Source organism: Rhipicephalus microplus, chromosome 6 (genome assembly GCF_043290135.1).
Source record: "Rhipicephalus microplus isolate Deutch F79 chromosome 6, USDA_Rmic, whole genome shotgun sequence".
Taxonomy (NCBI): domain Eukaryota; kingdom Metazoa; phylum Arthropoda; class Arachnida; order Ixodida; family Ixodidae; genus Rhipicephalus; species Rhipicephalus microplus.
In genome coordinates this window covers 160,690,036-160,696,035 of record NC_134705.1, presented here as the reverse complement: position 1 = coordinate 160,696,035, position 6,000 = coordinate 160,690,036, and positions in this window count along the sequence as shown.

Here is a 6,000-nt window from a genome sequence, read left to right as displayed (position 1 = left end):
GTTTCACAAACAGGAGCTGCGGCTAGTGGAGCTGCATTTTCCTTTCATAGCTTGCGCATTACTCGGAATCCGGCTCACGATTATATTTACTGTATTAACGACAGAGCTCTTAAGAGGTCTGACTTGTCGGTGTCCTTAAATTTTTACCAATATCTGTCGAGAATATCCATTTTCTCCCAGGAGGTGGAAAAGGCGTGAGATGGTGGGGAGGTAGAAGACGAGGGGAGAGAGTAAAACATAGTATAGCCTAGTACTCTCTAGCATGGGATTGGGAAAGAGAAGTTACGGTGAGGAGTGATACGAGGGTGAGGAGTAGGGGAAAGAATGAAGCGGAGCATTGCCATGACCAGGAATCACACAATGAACGGCTTTCTAGCGGATGCAGCGAACGCTTCGTTTACATGGTCACCCTCACTGCCACATGGTGACATGGTCACTTCAGCAGTAATGTGCAACAAATATCGCATTTCAAACGCCCCGCATTCTACGTCAATGAGTCGTTGATTTGTAAACCAATACAATTTTCGACTATATCTAATTGTGTGCCTTTATTTGCCACTTCAGCTTTTGTGCAACTTGACACCATTACATTCCACAGTGAAATTATTTTGTACTGATTGTTTTTCGGTATGTTCAACCCTTGTCTGCATTTTGTACCGCTTCTGTAAGTGACCTGTACCAAGATTTACGGTGTGCGAATGGAGCAGGTAAATAGTGTTATTTTAAAAGAATTCATAGCTTGGCTAGGGCCTATTTGTGAACTGCAGATCGCAAATAATGTCCGTCACTCGTAAATTATCCCAGTAGCCCCACAGCACCTCAGTACAAGCGCTTGCTACTTTCTCCGAGACAATATGAACAATTTTGTAGCCTGACAACATCCCGCCTATCCCCACGAAAAACACGCACCTCTTTATTTTACTATAAACAGGTTTCAACTGGTTTAGGACCACAGTGCATATAAAACAAGCACACTAGAACGTCAGCACGAACCCTTAGTTGCGCTGCAGTTATCACGCTGAAACAACTAGCTCAATATTGAACTCTAAAAAAGACACAAGAGTAAAACGATCTCGCGCGTATTAGTAAAAACTATTCTACAATACTGAAAACAGCACTCTTAACGCGAAATAACATTCACCTCGAGATGCCTGATCCAAACACCGTGAAAGAGCAAGAACATTGTTGCGTTAAAAAATTAAAGTAATGGTCATCTATGGGTGTCGTAGACCTAGAATACGGCGTTTCAGGAAAATTTCTTCAAGCCAGTGTCATCGAACGTGCAGAAAATACATTTTAAATTTAGTGCCATCACGCAATGAGATTCGGCGCGAAATTTAAATAGTGAAACCTGAACCTTGATTTTCTCCTCTAGTGATGAACTTATCACACTGAAATATGTTATATTAGGGTAATCAGAGTGCAGTTTATCAATTTAAATGAAGTCAATGTTTCTTTTTAGTGTCCCTTAAAGGGCCAGAGATCACAAAAAACAGATTGCGAGTAGATGTATTCTGTTTTGTGTGTTCTGCCTTTTTTCGCACGTAATTTGCGCTAAAGTTGAGAGTTGGGCGTGTTAGAAACTATGCACGAACACGACGGAGACGCCAGACGAGGAAGAAAGACGAGCGCTCTCTACAACCTTAATGAGTTGTTAGGGAGCGCTCGTCTTGTGCTCTTATCGCTTTTTTGTCTTTCTAATTACGGAAGTTGAAATAAAGCGAAAATGCAAACGTCTTTGGCTCCCACCTAGAATTTTCGGTCATGGCCAGCGCCGATTCTTCGCTCACAACCTACGACGCCACCACCACCGACACCGGAAATCTGCTAAATGAGTGGGACTATACACGCGCTATCCGTACACCCACACCACACGTGGCGGGACACCTGCCACACGCAAGCGGAGGGCGAAAGAGCACCCGCAAGCATAGTGCGACAGAGCGTCTCGGCGACGCTCTTTTGCCATAAGCTTGCATGTGGCATGTGTCCCGCCATGTGCGGTCCGGCTGTGCGGACAGCGTGTTAATAGGCCCTTACGCAATCCGTCAATAGATATTGTTTGGTAACCTTAAATCTGCTCTAAAAAATTGATTCTTAAGAGAGAAAGGAAGAGGAAGGAGAGCCCCGTAAGCGTCTGCTTCAGCGAGCGACACCTCAACAGTAGCTCATAAGGGATGGGGGTGAGGAGAGATTAAAAGGGTAATAGTAAAGTTGTAGAAAAGAGGAAGAGGCGTGAGGTGGTAAGCCAGAGAGAGCGATGACAAATGGAGGGGATAGGAGAGATAGGAAACATGGAAAAACGGTCACAGGAGTCCGAGCACGGGGAACCACTTGCGAGAGCTCTTGTCGGTGTCAGTAGATGGCGTAGAGCAAGTCCAGTCGGTCAGAGCTATACTGTCGTCGAAGGTCGTCGGCGTCAGGAGATGGCATAGGCCGAGCCCAGTCGGCCAGAGCTACGCTGACGCCGGAGATTGCGAGGGCATAAGCGGTCGGCACGGAATCTTGACAACTGATGTACTAGACTCTCTGCTTTCAGCTGGCGGGCATCGCTGCCGACCGCATTGGTCGACGTCCCGTGCTCGGCATCTGGCTCGTGCTGCTCGTATTCGCCGGTACCGCACTCGTGTTCGCCAACAGCGTGGCGGTGTTCGCTGCGCTCCGGTTTGTGACATCCGCGGGTGCCGCCGGAGTGTTGGTGGCCTCGCAGGTGTTGCTCTTCGAGGTGACCGACTCGCAACACCGCGTCCTCTTCTGCGCCATCGCCGTCGCGGCAGCCGCGTTCGTCGCAGCCGTCTACACTGAAGTCGTCTACGTCTTCATCCGGAACTGGCATGCTGCCCAGGTAAGACGGTGCGATCTCAACAACACGCTACAGGAATAAGTACAATGCAGCGTTTGCTCAAGGACATGTACTGGAACGGCCCTTCAAATAGCGCATACATATGAACACTATACGCCACCATATTGAAGGGCATCAATTTCTGAGAATGTCCGCCGTCGCCGTACTGTTCTTGAATTTAGTGAACGTAAATGCAACGTGAAGTGAATGTACAGTTTTTCGTCTTTGTGCAAGACATGTTGTTAGCCTGCATGAGTTGAGTGGGTGAGTCATACGGAGAAAAATTTTCAATAAACTTGAAAGCTTTTCTTTGCACATTCTCTAGGAGGGTAATGTTGGCTTTAGTAAAGGGGTCCCAAAAACACATGCATATTCAAAAGATGGCCCATTTAGTCTGCTATAAGCAAGTGACATTACAGCTGGAGGTGTCTGAGCTTATGTCGCAGTAAAGCACTCCATACAGACTATAAGGCTAGCATTGCTTATAACCGGGTTAAAATGAATGAACAATTAGGCTATAAGGTATTATAACAGGAAGCAATTGCAATAATTTGGTTGCCGAAACCTTTTTAGCACTAAAATGCTAAAAGCGCTTCGGCAACCTCTTGGGCCGCGCAAGCAAGTGGAACACCGCCTCGTCTCCGGCGCTCCGTCGGTACCTTTGAAGAGGGAAACTACCCGACAAAACTCGCTGTAGACGACGCGTACCTGAACTGCCGTAACAAGCAGGATGTCGATAATGTGCCGCACGAAGTAGAACTCATGTCGCACACCGAGTTCTCGAATCTCGCTAACCAGATCCCGCAAGTGCCGGGAAAAAGCTACGTGCTTAGCGCACACATTGGTGTCATCGACGCTTTGCCGAACGGTGCAGCGGGAATCTGTACGAAGAGGAATCTCTGGATGCCCGTGCTGCAATGCTTTCCTCGTGCTTCACAGTATAGCGGAGCTGTAGCATGTTTTTATCTCTCCAGGTAGCCTACATGGCTCCCACGTGTGGTTTGATGGTCGCGGCTTATCTAGCAGAGGAGTCGCCCTGCTGGCTCATGGCCACCTATGAGCTGCGCAACGCCGAGCACGTGCTGTCGCGTGCAGCCGGAGCCAACAGAGTCGAGCCGCCGGTCTTCAGGCGCCGGCTGTCGGCGCTCAGGGACGAGATGTGCAGGCAGCACTGTCACTCGGTCACTCAGCAGGAACAGGAACGCGCCAACGTCACAGTGACGGACCCCGGTGATCATTTCTTCCGTTCTACTGGCGACGAACGGGTTACGGCCACCAATCTCTTTGCATGATACCACGCAATGTCACCTTCATACTTCAATGTAGCTTGTGAGTGAAGACACGTCTCCGTTCAGCAGCAGCGCCTATACACTTGGCTTGCTCGGCTATGGGACAACCATGGCGTGCGCACGGTTCGTTATGAGGGGAGGTGAGGGGTAATTTGTGTCGGAGACCCCCGCCCCCCACCTAATTATACGTCCGCTAATTTTGACTCATTTGCCCCAACAGATCTTTGTGCCGACACAGGCGCCCATGACATTGGTGCTCTACTCGCTCGGAAAACAATGTAGGCAGACATTGCACCCCTCTCCTCCCCACCGTCTTAGGTGAAGAGGGCGGCCACCCCCACTCCCCTTCCCCTCCCCCGAGTGCACGCCTGTGGACATAATAAAATAGCGCACAAAAAAGACTACGCACAAGGCGAATAAACAAACGGGACGATTGCTAAATTGGCGTCGTCGTTTGTTCACGTCCCGTTTGTTGCTGTCGAATAAAACAGTATACAGTATACATCTTTGGAGCGCGTTTTAGAACAAGCCATAAATTAAATTCGGGATTGTCGAACATGCAGAAATACTGAAAGTATCCTTGTTTCTCGTGGCCCATAAAAGCTGATATGATGTGCAGTGTTCTTCTTATTACCACGCCATATTCTTGCAGCGTTTCCTCCATACAATGCACTTAATAAGTAGAGGCCTGCGATTCCGCAGAGGGGGTCCGGCTTTCGGACTTGCTTTCCAACCAGCCCCTGCGCCAGCGGTCGGCCATAATCTTCGGCTGCTGGTTCCTGGCGTTTGGAACATTTGCTCACCTCAGCACGGGCCACATGATGCGCACCAGCCAAGGTGCCCGCGCCGCCCTCGTGGTCTTGCGTCTGCCCTGCGTCGTGGCGGACGTCTACGTTCTCACGCGCAACAGCCGGCGCCTCTGCCTCGTCTTCAGCATGCTGTCCCTGGCCATCGTCATGGGCGCCCTGTCCCTTGCAGTCTCCTTGGACGCCGCTGACCTCGTCTCCGCCGTTCTAGTCACCTTGGCGTTGCTGATATTCGACATGTCCGCCATCTCCGCGTTCGTCTTGTCCGCGGAACTCTACCCGACCGTGCTTCGTGGGGCTACGTTCGGAGTCTGCTACATGAGCGGACGTCTCGGGGCCCTAGTGGCGGTGTTCGTCAACGAGATCCAGTCGCGGCCGCTACGGGGCGTTGCGTACGCTGTCGCGGCCGCCATGTTGCTCCTGTTTGGCACGATGGCGCTCGCACTGCCCGAGACCAAGCATATGCCGCCTTCGAACGTGGCTCACGGCATTGTGGTCATGGAGGACAAGTGGCAGCTCTATTCTCCGCTGCGAGTGGCCCGAAACCGACACAAGCGCCGCCATTCTAAGACGGCGCTACTGGAGAGCGACCGAATGCGCCGTCGCAGCTCTTCTTTGCTGCGAGAACAAGCCGCTTTGGGTCAGGACCCAGCGGTCTATAAATGACAGGGTGCTGGGTACTTGCGGCGATTAGCGCTTCTTTTTTAGTTTTAAATATTTTTGTGGTAATTTGTTACGCTTAATGTTTGCTTTAACAACGTGCCTTTCTTATGAAGTTTATGGACAGCTTATCTTTCAATGTAGCCCTTAGTGTAGGCAGGACACATTCTTGAACTCTTTTGTTTTGGAATATATAATTCACATTTGTGTATGTTTGTGAACGACCTATGTGGATCGCACATTGTATCTATAGGTATGTGTTCTCGGAGGCTAGCTATGATTGGATTGCATTTGATACGTATCCGATAAACCCTGAACCACTTTACTACGCACCCTATCTGTCTTCATCTTATGGTGCTACGGACATCAAGACGAAAAAGACGGATGCGGGACAACGTGATCTCGT